We start from the raw sequence: 13102 nt of genomic DNA on the forward strand, positions 1-13102 counted from the left end.
AAAATTATCGTCTGTAAGAAGTTATTCATCATAGTTTAAACATCAGTATTTTCAGGTCTTATATTTTATTGGTTTTAGTGTATTAAGTGACCATAGTAAGATAGTTCATAAAGTATTACTTCTAACTGGGGAACAAAATCCTAACAGTGTAAGAGTTACAAAACATGTCTATTTTAAATGTTTTGGGACCAGAAAAACCAATAGATACGCTGCACTGGAGTGGAAGGTCAAATATGTTATGTAATTCAAGGTAACCAAACTACCTCTGACAAAACACTAGTATTTTCCCATGAGACCTTTGTATAAAAAAGGTAATGTCATGTGACCGCTGTGTGGCTGGCAGGTTGTGGACCCAAATGAAAGACGTGGGAAACAGGAAAGAGCCAAAGAAAAAAAAAAAACTTTAATTCTGAAAAGATAAAATCCAAAACTAAACCAGGACATAAGACACAAATCCAAATACTAGCAAACTAAAGGGAAACATACAACAACAGGACACAACCATGAGAGACATTGTGACAAAGTACAAGGGGAGACAATATGCACTCACAAGATAATGAGAGGAAAGGCAGCAGATGGGAACACAGCTATTTAACATAAAAAAGTAAAACTAAAAACCAAATAAAGAGCAGAAAGTCTGCCCAACAAAAATGGAACATAACCAAGCACAGAGACTAAAGACCCTTAACACAGTGAGTCATGAATAAGTAGAAAATCAATAAACTAAATATAAATCAAAGTATAACCATAAACGGATTCATGTGAAACATGAATCAGAAAATATAAAGAAACCAACCAGGAAAGAAAAATACAAAACTCGAAATAAATGATTCTCAAAAACCAAAAGAAAAAAACAGAAAACCTAGAACTACCCTGACAGGTAATATATGGCCTTCATAGTTATCCTATCAATATCCATTATGTCTTTACCATTAGCTTTAACAGATTTCATTAACCTACTTAGGAGACCTTCTGCAGGACAGATAAAGGAAGACCTTACTATGACATAATTAAATCTTTCCCATATTTCTGAAGGTTCTTCATTACAATAAAATCCTTTTTCAAAGATGTGAGTTATAACACATGTGGGATGGTAACTTCAGCCCCCCAAAGCCCTGGAAACAGAATACTGGGAAGAAGAAAGACAACTGTGTAGTATTATGATAATGAAGTAACATAGGAAGATGACTGCTTTGTAAGAGGTTTAACAGCAAGACAATTACAAATACATGTTTGACAGTAAATGACTAATGTTCATGTTATTAATGAACTGCATTATGGTGCTTCCACAAATTTGTACATTTATGCACAGGCCATATATCAACTAAAACGTGAAATATTTACATATTACTTCAAGGCTTTTAAACACATTGGGTCTTAATGAGGTCATAATCAAGGAAAATCGTGTTTAAATTAAAATAAGTGATTGGGTGTTATATATGTACTACAGTATTACGCATTCTACATTTTCTAATCATACATAAATATGGAATCACATTAACTGTCCCCCAAAGCACTAATGCACTACAGCAGGGGTGTCAAACTCAAATACACAGTGGGCCAAAATTCAAAACTGGAACAAAGTCGTGGGCTAACATTAATATTTATTGAAAAAAAAATCTTCCTCCAGATATAAGAATGAATCTTTTCTTATGGACTCAAACAAGTTTTGCTGAAAAACTGAATATGGAACAAGCAAAGCATAATACTAAACGATATATATATTAGCTGTATAATACCAGTAGGCCAGCTCTAATAGTAATTTGGCATGGCTTCGCGGGCCAAATGTAATTAGGCTGCGGGCCAAATTTGGCCCGCGGGCCAGAGTTTGACACCTATGCACTACAGCATCAGTTATCATCACCATCATCAGATTCTCATAGAAAATCTATCAAATAAAAAACGTGACATATTGGTACAAAGACATAACTTTTGTTATATAACATCAACTGATTTAAGGTTAAGGTATCATAGAAGGAAGGAAATCATCATCAAAAACACTCATTTTGTACACGTTTGCACATCTAGTGTCTCTATTAGATTGTATTTCTGCTAAATGTGGGCATTTCAGCTGCAGGAGAGAGCAATGAGAGTGTATCCATAAAGTTTAGCCCCTAAATCCAAATAAAATGTTTGTACCTACACAGCAGGTGCTTTTCATTAAAAAAAAAAAAGGAAGGTAGGTTCCTCACAGACTGTGCATTATTGTGTGTTAAAGCTTTTGTAAATAAGGCATGCTTCTCTTTTCCTCATCCCACCTGCTTACTGTCTGACCCAGCTCCTGGCCTATCTGCCCCCACCTGCAGAGAGTGTGTCAAACAGACATCTGAGTTTCGTTCTGGGTCACTCCTCCCGAAGAGAGGCATGTAAAAATGAAAGGGCCCCGGCATGTGTGTGGTGAAAACACACCCTGATAACTCATTTTGTCGACACATAAGGACTTGAGTATGAAGATCAAATTTTTTCAGTGCATATTTTAGTTCTCATACTGTGATGACCTCTGTTTGTGTTTTTCTATTATTAGCCAAAACTGCAGTAATTGCCAAACACTCAGAGACATTGAATGGATATGTTATACTATTAATCTTATTGAGCTGCACCTCTTTGAATCAATAAGTATAAAATATAGGAATGTCTTTATGTGTGTGGTGAGGTAAAGGTGTTTGTTTATAGCCAAAATAAGAGCTCTTTGTTTCACTTAATTAATTAATTAATTTAATACCTTTTCAAATTAGTTTGTTTATTGATTTATTTATTTTCAGCTGTTGGGGTCAAAATTAAAACCAGCCACTTGAGGGCAGTAAAAAGAAAAATGTCACACAACATCGTCAGAACTTGTCATGAAACAGTTTGAAAACAGATGTATGGCCAGATGAACCACCAGTCTTAACCAGCTCCTGGGTTTGACTGTTTTGTTTCTAATTTTTAAAATATTTTCACAGGCTTGACAGTCCCCTTGTATGTCTCTTGTTTAGTATTGTAGCTCTTTAGCTTAAGCTTTAGGCTTCAGGTTCTATAAAAACATGGGTTTACTGTACCAGTAATCTTCATCCTATTGTTGCTGGATATGTTATCATGAAAATAACGATTGAAGCCACATTTTCTTTGAATTACTACCATGTGGTTGTAATACCTGATACTCAGAGGGAGGAGATTTCAGAGGGACGGTTGAGGCCCAAAGTCACTCACATTTTCCCATGAGCCCCCAAAATTCCAGCCAGACCAAAATACTTTTCCTGTATGGACAACACAGGACATACCTCTGGAGAGGATGAAGGGTTTGGTGGACAAAGCTTTCTTTCAGTGCTCAAGCTGAGAAACCAGGTGAAGGGAGAGAAGTTGGTCATTTGATTCCCACCCTTGGTTTTGTCATGGGAAAGTGGAAGAAATGAGCGGTGTTGCCAAGACTTAGACAAAGAAAGAGGGAGGGAATGGTGTCAGCAGGTTAAGCGAGAAAGAGAAAAAGAGAGCGATAAGTGAAAGGTGGCTGCGTGGTCTTGAAATCAACGATAAATGAACAAAGAAAGAGGAGTGAGAGTGTATGAGACAGTGAAGGGGCTGCCGCTGCGGTTTGGGGCAAATGAGGAAAAATGCAGAGGGGGTGAGTGGAAAAAGAGAAGGGAAGCATAAAGGACAAAAATGTTGAGGAAAGGATAAGATGTATTTGCCTCATTTTCTTACACTTCAAGTTTCTATTTTAGCTAGACAGCTCAGGTTTAACAGCCATGGCGTGGGTAAATGCATACCACATAGCATACTGGTTGAAATAGTCCAGTCCACTGATTCAAATAATTCTGCTAGATTACATTTAAAACAAAACTTGTGGGCAAAGCTGCAGCATTCGCTGATGTTAAAGCATAAAAAACTCCACCATGCTGGATTAAGAGGTGTCAGATGAAAACTTTAACCACATTTATAGCCCAGTATTCTGATGGAAAGCATCTGTCATTAAACAGGCCATACCTTAACTTTGCATGGCTTCTTAATTATCCACCAATGCCATCATGTGTTACAACAAGCGTTTTTGCTCTGACAAGATATATGTCACCACATTGTCCCTTTATCGCTTGAATTTTTTCAGTAAATTAAATGTAGGTGTCCTCAACTAGAAGTGCACATTCCATAGAGGAAAAAGTCATATAAATTAAAAATCCACATGTTCTTCCAATGGAAACTTTCAGTCTCGTATCCTTTTTTTCCCCATGATGATATGTTGTGCAGATGTTGAGAAAATCTCTTTCCATCAAAGAATAACAGCAGCGACGGAAGTCCCCCAGGAGAGATTCACGTTCTAAAACTTGCTAAAATGCACAGACAGCCGAACACGTCAACACCTTAATGTGAGTGTGCACACAAGCATGCAGTTACAGTCTCAAACTAAAACACTTTTACCTTTTTAGACAAGTCATCAACTCAGCAGACAGTCCCCTGTTTCTCTGACACACATGAACCTTTTAAACCAGGAAGACTGTTTCTTCCTTCCAAATGCAGGTGCTTTTAGAGACATAGGCTTCTCACATTGAGTCTTTAAAGAAGCATGTGCAGGCTGTAATTCTACCATCCAATAAGTCTTAATAATTAATTACAGTTTATTAACAAAACTTATTTCTTTATGTTTCAGAACATTGTGGCAGTATAACAAGATTTCAAGGTTGAAATAATGATTCTTTTAAAGCATTCTTTAGCTGTTGTTGTGGAAAAAAACAATAGGGACAATGCTTCAGACCAAGTTTTACACATTTAGCAAAGAGTTCATCAAATTGAAACAGCAGGGCTGACTTTTTAGCAATGTGAGCCACATGTTGGGTCTTACATTTCCCATAACACAACCACCAGCATCCTGTCTTCAGATCTTCCCTGCCCCCCTGCCTGTATGTTCATGTCCTTTAAACACAACACCTCCAATGTGTATCCAATGTGTCTCCAAGCTGCCATTTAACTCTTACGTAACTGTATTAGGGTTTCAGTTAGTATATAATATACATTTTATATTAGAGAGGAAATGTTATTTTCCTCTAGATGCACAAAGGACAAACTGTTTTCACACAGTGAGTAGTGCTCTTCTTCATGCATAATAAATTACTGACACCTATTTGTTTTTATGCATAGATTAGGAAGATTGGTTAAACCCAGCAATCACGGTGAAGTGAGTTCAGATCTCACGTATGCTATGGTTTTGCATATATCCCTCCACCTTTGTCCAATGTGGCCAAACTGACTCCTTTAAAACTTCAAGAAATTCGCATATATGAGACAGCTATTCATGAAAAGCTTCTCAGTGGTATGCTATGCAATGCATGCCTTTAAGTGAATTTTAATAGAACTTAATCCTCTCGAGCTGCCGGTGACTGGAAAGTTCACCATAAAAATTACAGATGGAGTCAATTTTAGGATCCTCTTTTGCAGTAGTCAGCGGGAAATCGGAGCTTTGCTTTCATGCTCATAAGCTGAGCAACAGTTTTACTGAGAAGAAAATTCCTGAGCTTCCCTGTAGTCACTTGTGAAATGTTTGTAGTTTACCCTCAATAGACATTTGTTACCTTTTATACTACAATAACAGGGAATTCAGGTGTGCAGACTTTCAGCTCCATGGTTTTTGGGAAACACTTGAATGCTCTTTTGCCTTCAATTCTGTGATTTTTATTTTTTTCGTCTAGTATTTAATGACATCTTAAGAAATGCAATACTTGGGCAATACAACACTGTGATGAAACAAGGTTATTGATTTTATGAACAATTTACCAGGGAAAGATACAGAGAGAATTTTAAATGAATTCACCCTTAAGATATATCAGTATTGGTAAAACTCCAGGAATTCTAAGAGCTGCAGGAATCCCTTTGAGTGTTTTCCACTCTTGGCTAACTTTCAAGCTTTTCCATGATGTCACTGCAGGCTTTAAGATATAGAGAGGATCCTTTGTTTTCTAATGATCTGCTCTCCTAAAGCAAGAAGAGAAAAATATGTGAGGAGGCTTAGTGGGGGAGTAGAAAAGGCAAGCATCTATCAAAGAACATAGTATCACACCTTCATTTTTTTTCCTTTTTTATCAGACATGTGCTGGAATTCTGCCGTAAGTCACTGGCAATATCAAGCTGAATAAATCCTCAAATATCTCTTCATTCTTTCTCTGTTGGTTATCTGTTTATTTGTTTTTTGCAAGTTTAATTTTATCAGGCAGCAGAATTGATTTAAATTAGGTTGAGAGCGAAGTGCCACTGCTGTGATATTTGCAAACATTTAGGTAAATGGAATTAAAAGGTGCTGGCAACTAGGAAGCACCTCTAAATGCTCACCACATGATGAACGCCCTTGCAACAATGTGTGGGACAGATGTCTGTCTGTGGCACGGGACGCGGATTTCAGCACCGCAACGATCTTTTTTAAACACTTCAATCCTTTCCCTCAAGAAAAAATAGTAACAAGTCTTAAAAGGAAAAGATGCTGTGCTGTAGGTCTCAGGCACATATTTACAGAGGAATAATCACAGGCTGTGTTGCTGGCATGAAGCTGGCTGTAAATCTCAACCCGATCTAATGCTAATGAGGTTTTGTATAAAGACACCAAGCACCGGTTATTTGTTATGTACAGTCTTTAATTGTTTTCAGTTGTAAACTTTGGATCCGGGTTTACAAGATCTGTCCAAGTTCCTGTCTTCACCTGGCTGCTTTTGTACGCACTGCCATAACAGTAGCAACGTATTACCTCTGTGCAAGGCACTGGCATAGATAGACTGACTGTGGAGTGGGAGATTTCAGATAGATGGTGTGGGTCTGATATTTCACAAAGGTATCACTTTCAAACATCACACAGGAACAGAGACACAGATTCGTAGCTAGATAGATAGATTTCCCCTCTTAAATCCATATTAACCCACGTGCTAACTGAGTATTCAGCTTCAAAAGTGACTATATAACCATCTACTTCACACAGAACACCCCCGGATATTTTCAAAGTGTAAATACTTGTAACTCATAATTAATGGCCTATGTGGGGGATATCTTCAGATATTAATCTTCCCTACACTGCACCTCCTTTAGTCGCATGTGCTCTGAACACATGGTGTATTAATCAAACAATGCCCTCCTTTTCAGAGAGAAGAGGTTGATAGAAAGAGGGTGGAGTATTAAAGTGATAAAGCACATCGCTGCTTCATATTGTAATGTCGTCAAACACTGTTTGAATGAGTATGGTACACTTAAAACTGCAAGTGAATAAATGTATATGCTTCCACAAAGAACAAAGTTTAATCAGTATGAAAATTTCATGGCCTTGGCAATCACTAACTCGCAACTCAACTGAACACCAGCGGGAAGTTTTGGAAGGATGTCAGCTCTCTCCACCATCATAATCAAAACCTTAAAAATATGGGAATGTATCTTAGAAGAATGGTGAAGAACTGCAGAGCAATGAGAATTTATGACAAGAAAAATTGAAGCTGTTCTGTTTTTTAAGACACTAAATTTAGCTTTTTCATTTTCGTACGTTATATCTTTAATTTATCATCCTGCTTGTATTTTAAAGTAAAAACCCAATGATTTTCTCTTGGGTGTTTAAGTGGAGTTCGTTAAGTTAAAGAAAGGTAATTATAAGGCAACTACTTGTTTAAAACTGCTTGTGGACCAGTTTTCAATCATTTAAATGTATTAAGGTATGCATTTAAATACGCCCATATCCTAAATTTCTTATCATTCAGTGTTAGCCACATATACAGCTTTTCAAATTTGAGGATCATTTGATGCTTCTGGTAAATTCATTATAAACTAAGGAAATACTATGGTTTTTTTCTTCTGCCACACAAAGTATTATAAAACCCGTTGGACTTTTAAAAAAAAACATAGTAACAAGGCTATTTTTCTCAAACAGGTTTGCAGAAAGTTAACAATTTAGGCACTAACAATGTGTGCATGATGTGTGCATGTACTGTTGGGCTTATGAATTTCTAAAAAGTATAAGTTTGTACTTAGGACCACTTGTCATGGTTTGCTTATACTGATTTGCTTTTCTTGCTTTTATCTTCATACACGTTTGGAGTCATGGAGAAGTACTTTACAAGATAAACTACAGTTCAGAGAAATCCCAACAACCATAAGTTTAACTTTGAGTCTCAGAAATGTGCTTTTTACATACTTTTGTGCATATTTCACAATCTTGCTCCCACAGTTTTTGTTACTTCTAACATGTTACCTGGTTGCTACCTTATTGTTAATACATGCTTTCTAATGCCTTTTTTTCTGTTTTCAACATGGATTTCTCTTTCTCTTTTTTTCTAAAAACTGGGACAAATATCTTTCCACACAGAGCCATCATAAAGTTGGCATAGGTACTATTCTGGTATGAGAATAGCTATAGACACAGAGGTTGTGTAGATCATTCAGGAAGTTAATTTTGGAGGACTTCCATGAGGCGTTCTGGAAAGATTCACTACCAGTCAAATCAAATTAGAAGCTCCAGATTTGTGAGTGTTTGCAGCTGAATGAGATTCACCCTGTATGACTTGTCTCTTGGTGTGCATTTACAGTCTTTTCTCAGCTTAGAGCAGTTTCAGTAAAAGGAGATCATCATGTCTGAGTGTACTTAGACGTTTCTAACACTAGGGGTCTCTCTTAGGATTTGCTGAATGAGAGCTAAATTGCTCAGTAAACAAACCCACAATTAGAAAACCCCTTGGTTCCAAATTAAGCTCACCTCATCAAGCACTGGCAGGGCAAGTAGCTAATCTAGCACCCGTGACTCCATCAGTGCAGCTTGGAAGTGGAAAGCAGATTTAATGACTCTTTAAACTTACAATGGAGACTTACATTGAGATTATTCCTTTTCTCTCTTCTTTCTCCTTACTCTGTTTGTGGCTTTTTTGTGTGTGTGTGTGTGTGTGTGTGTGTGTGTGTGTGTGTTTTTGCCAGCTTACATTTTGAAAAATGGTGGAAAATGAAATATACAGGCTACTAAAAAAGAAAATAAATAACAAAAAAAAAAAAAAACTCTAGAGGATTAATGGGAATGTATTTGATCAGGACTTACACCGGATCTATATACACTTTTCAGCTACACTTCACTTTGGTTACTTTGTAATTTACAATTCACTTTAATATTTCCCATACAAAAGATAAAATATGTACTATAAATTATGTGAGTAAAGGCTTTGGAATTCTGCAGGTCAAATGTTTTTCTGGTTGGGTCAAATTTTATGACACAACCAGATAAATCAGTCCCATCATCATCAGCTGTACATTGTTGCTTGGTGCTAAAAAGCAAATGATATCAGGCTAAACTAGGCCTTAACATCAGCAGCCTGACTTGACATTGGCAAATATGTAGCTGCTCAAAGCTAACAGCTGTAGACTTTTGGTCTTATTAGAGCATCCAGGATATAAAGTATAAGTGTTGACCTGCTGACAGCATTATGGAAATTGAATTTAAAGACTGAACATTTCTAGCCGTACCTAATTTTATTACTATGAACCAATATTTAAAGAAACATTTCACCAGAAAATTTAAATCCAACCTTTTGACACCGTAGAGAAGATAAATGGAGTTATAGCTACGTTTTGTGTGGTGGTAAATTGCGCACACTGCTGGCCCAAAATGCAGAATTTCACAATGCTTTGCTTTAAACCTACATAGCATACTTCTTCCACCACAGCAATTCTCGTGTCAAAGATTAAAAGCACCAGAATTAATGCTGGCACAATCAAAGCCTCATGAATACTACAATAGGTCAAGCCAAAACACAAAACTTTACAGAACCTTTTTATGAGAGAGCTCATTTCGGGCTGAGGTTGTTGTGCAAAACTTCACAGTCACTTATCAATTTTCAACTCATCATAACTTCCGTGTTGTTAGAAGCGCAATAAAACGTTGCAATAAAAGCGGTCTGTCAGTTAGTTGTATTTGCTGCTTTATTGAGTGTGATCAAGCTTCAGCCAAATGTCTGGAGCCAAACTTAAGCCCGGACGATTATTAAGTGTGTGTGTAGCACACATCTAGAGCTTGTCAAACAAAACCACCCAATATAAGGAAATGTGGGTGACAGCAACTTATGTTAAACAGCTGCAGCTATTAGACACTGATGTGACATCAAGTTTTCAATTTTACTGAGAATATGAGGGGCTGAAGGGTCCACTTGTCACATTTGTCAAAGCAGTAAGAACTTTCTATGAAACTATTTTTTCCTTGCTGAAAAACAGAGCATTATTTCTTCGATATGTCCTATATATAAAAGCAGAGGATTCTTTTGTATGTACATCACTTTTTTGTGTGTGCAAGTGCCCTTTTCCTTATTCATTTCAATCCTTTAGAAAGCCCTCAATCTTCGAATCTTATTTTAGCTTTTTCTCCTCACAAACTTTTCTTAGAGACTGAACAAAGTGCCCACATTTCTCACCCACTTACACCTAAACAGGAACTTTGAAAGTATAGCCTTTAACTTTGTGTGTATATGCATGTGTGTCACGTGTGCATCTCCCTCCGTAAATGTAGTTGCACATGGGTGTGCATTTGCTTCATAGTTTACGCGTATATGTGATTTTCTATGTTATATTTGTTCCAAAGTATCAATTTGGTGAGCAGGGCTTGACTTGGTGGCCAGTAATAAGCTTCTATTCCCGTGCTGCCTGTGCAGTGGTGTTCACCACAGGCAACTATGTGGCTAGCCGCCCATGGCACCACAAGGGGAGCCATGGATTTGACTGGTATGAGTCAACTGCAACTCTCAGACACAGGGCCACAAAGGGGTGCATCAGGTTGTCAAGCTTCAAAGCAAATTTGGGTTTTAAGTGGAGGTGGTTTTAAGTTAAATCCATATCTTTCACAAACCTTAATAATATAATATGATGTTACTGAACAGAGATCCATGGGGTTCATAGAGGGCAAGTCTAGTGTAATATCATCCTGGATTAGATCAGACACTGAATAAGTTAGGAATTTAGATTTTGTTTTTCAAAGCTTCTTTAGAGTAAGTAATATATTTAAGTGTGCTGAAGTGGTGAGGGAAACTCCTAAGAAAAGAAAAAACATAGCCAGAAAGATGAGTAATGTAGATAGGAGTATTGGGAGGCTACGCATATGGCAAAGAGAGAGGTGTCGGAGACAAAGGCTTATAGTGAGTCGTATGTGAGGCTGGACATGTTAAAAACTTGTATCTATTGGCTAGGGAGAGAGATTGAGCTTGAACGTTTGTGCAGCAAGTTAGAGTGAAGTTAGAGTGATTAAGAATTGAGATGGAAATGTGCTAATGAGTGAAGAAAGTGTGTTGAGAAGGTGGAAAGAGTACTTTGAGGAGCTAATAAATAAAGAAAATGAGAGAAATGACAGTTAGTGAGTCAGGAAGTGCAGAGAACTAATAAGAGGAAGATGGGGGAACTGTCAAGATGACGCAGTTGGTCCAGATGACATACCTGTGGAGGTATGGAAATGTCTATAAGAGGGCAATGGATGTTTTAAAGGTATTGTTTAATACAGTCTTGGAGAGTGAGAGGAGGCCTGAAGAATGAAGAAGTGTAGTGGTACCGATTTTTAAGAACAAGGGTCATGTGCACAGTTGAAGTAACTACTGGGAGCTAAAGTTGATGAGCCATACCACAAAGATATGGAAAATAGCTGTTGAAACTATATTAGGAAAAGAGGTGATAACCAATGAGCAGCAGTATGATTTCATGGAGAGAAAGAGCACTACAGGTGCACAAAAGAGAGATGAAAACGAGAGTGTAGTCAGGGTAGAGTGGGTGGAGATGAGTGTCAGGGGTGATTGTGACAGAAGGATAGGAACAAGAGTCAAAATAGAAGGTTATAAGATAGTAGTAATATCGAATATGATGTGTGGTTTGGAGATGGTGATGCTGAAAAAATATCGGAGGCAGAAGTGGAGGTGGCAGAGCTGAAGATGTTAAGGTTTCTTTTACTTGGAGTAACCAGAATGGACAGGAAATGAAATGAGTACAGCAGAGGCACAGCTCAGGTTGGCGTTTTGGAGACAATGTTGAAGAGCCAAGGCTGAGATAGTTTGGACATGTGCAGAGTAGGGATAGTGGATACACTGGACAAAAGATGTTGAATATGCAGCTGCCAGGCAGGAGGAAACGTGTACGATCACAGAGAAGATTCATGGATGTAGTGAAAGGGAACATGCAGAGGGCTGGTGTGACGGAGGAAGATGCTGGGTGTAGGGTGAGATGGAAGCTGATGATTTGTTGTGGCAACCCATTAAAGGGACCAGCCAAAAGAATAAGATGAATCAAGTATGTTACTGAGCTTTGACTGTCTGAGGATAGATTGAAAGAAGTCCTGATATTAGAATATTGAACATAGTGTATTTCTCTTATTCATAGAAAGACTAATACCAACTACGACATCATCCTACCAACATGGATCATTTCTGCTGACAGTTATTGGCAGTTCCCAGTGAACCAGAGTGAGAGGAGGCCTGAGGAATGAAGAAGTGTACTGGTCCCAATTTTTAGGAAAAAGGGTGATGTGCAGAGTTAAGGTAGGTATGGAGAGAGTACCATGCTGTGCTGAATGACAGATTTATTACAATAAACACATGCAGTTTACTTCAAGTCAGATACACATACATATCCTGAAGTTGTAATTGCTCACTAGAAGATCAATTCCATGACTAAAAGTACTGTTAGACAAATTCACACATTATTGCAAAACTTTTTAGGACTCATTAAAATATTGAACTAAAAAAAAAGATCCTCAAAGGAAATCTAGCATTGGTTGATAAGGTGTTCAGAGGTTCTGTCATGGGATGTTTTTTATGAGTAACAAAATGAAAAGTGATCTAATAATTCAGAAAATACCAGCATTCATTGTTGTGTTGATCAGTTGCAGAGCTGTTGCTTAAGTTTTATCTGCTTATTAACTAAGTCATGTCATCAAAATTTCTACTAACCTAAAAAACTTTGCATTATGTTTTTCTTTCTCAGTTTCACCAAACTGGGTCATCACAATAGTTATATCTTCAACTTGGATCCCATCCTTGCATTTTTGTAGGAAGTATGAAAACAGTGGAAAAATGCTACCTGAATCATAGTGGAAGAAGGCTTTGGAAACAATGACAGTCCTGTTGGGAGGAGTGATTCCACATGTGGGAGTGAGTTC

The sequence above is a fragment of the Oreochromis niloticus genome, linkage group LG18 (genome assembly GCF_001858045.2).
Source record: "Oreochromis niloticus isolate F11D_XX linkage group LG18, O_niloticus_UMD_NMBU, whole genome shotgun sequence".
Classification (NCBI taxonomy): domain Eukaryota; kingdom Metazoa; phylum Chordata; class Actinopteri; order Cichliformes; family Cichlidae; genus Oreochromis; species Oreochromis niloticus.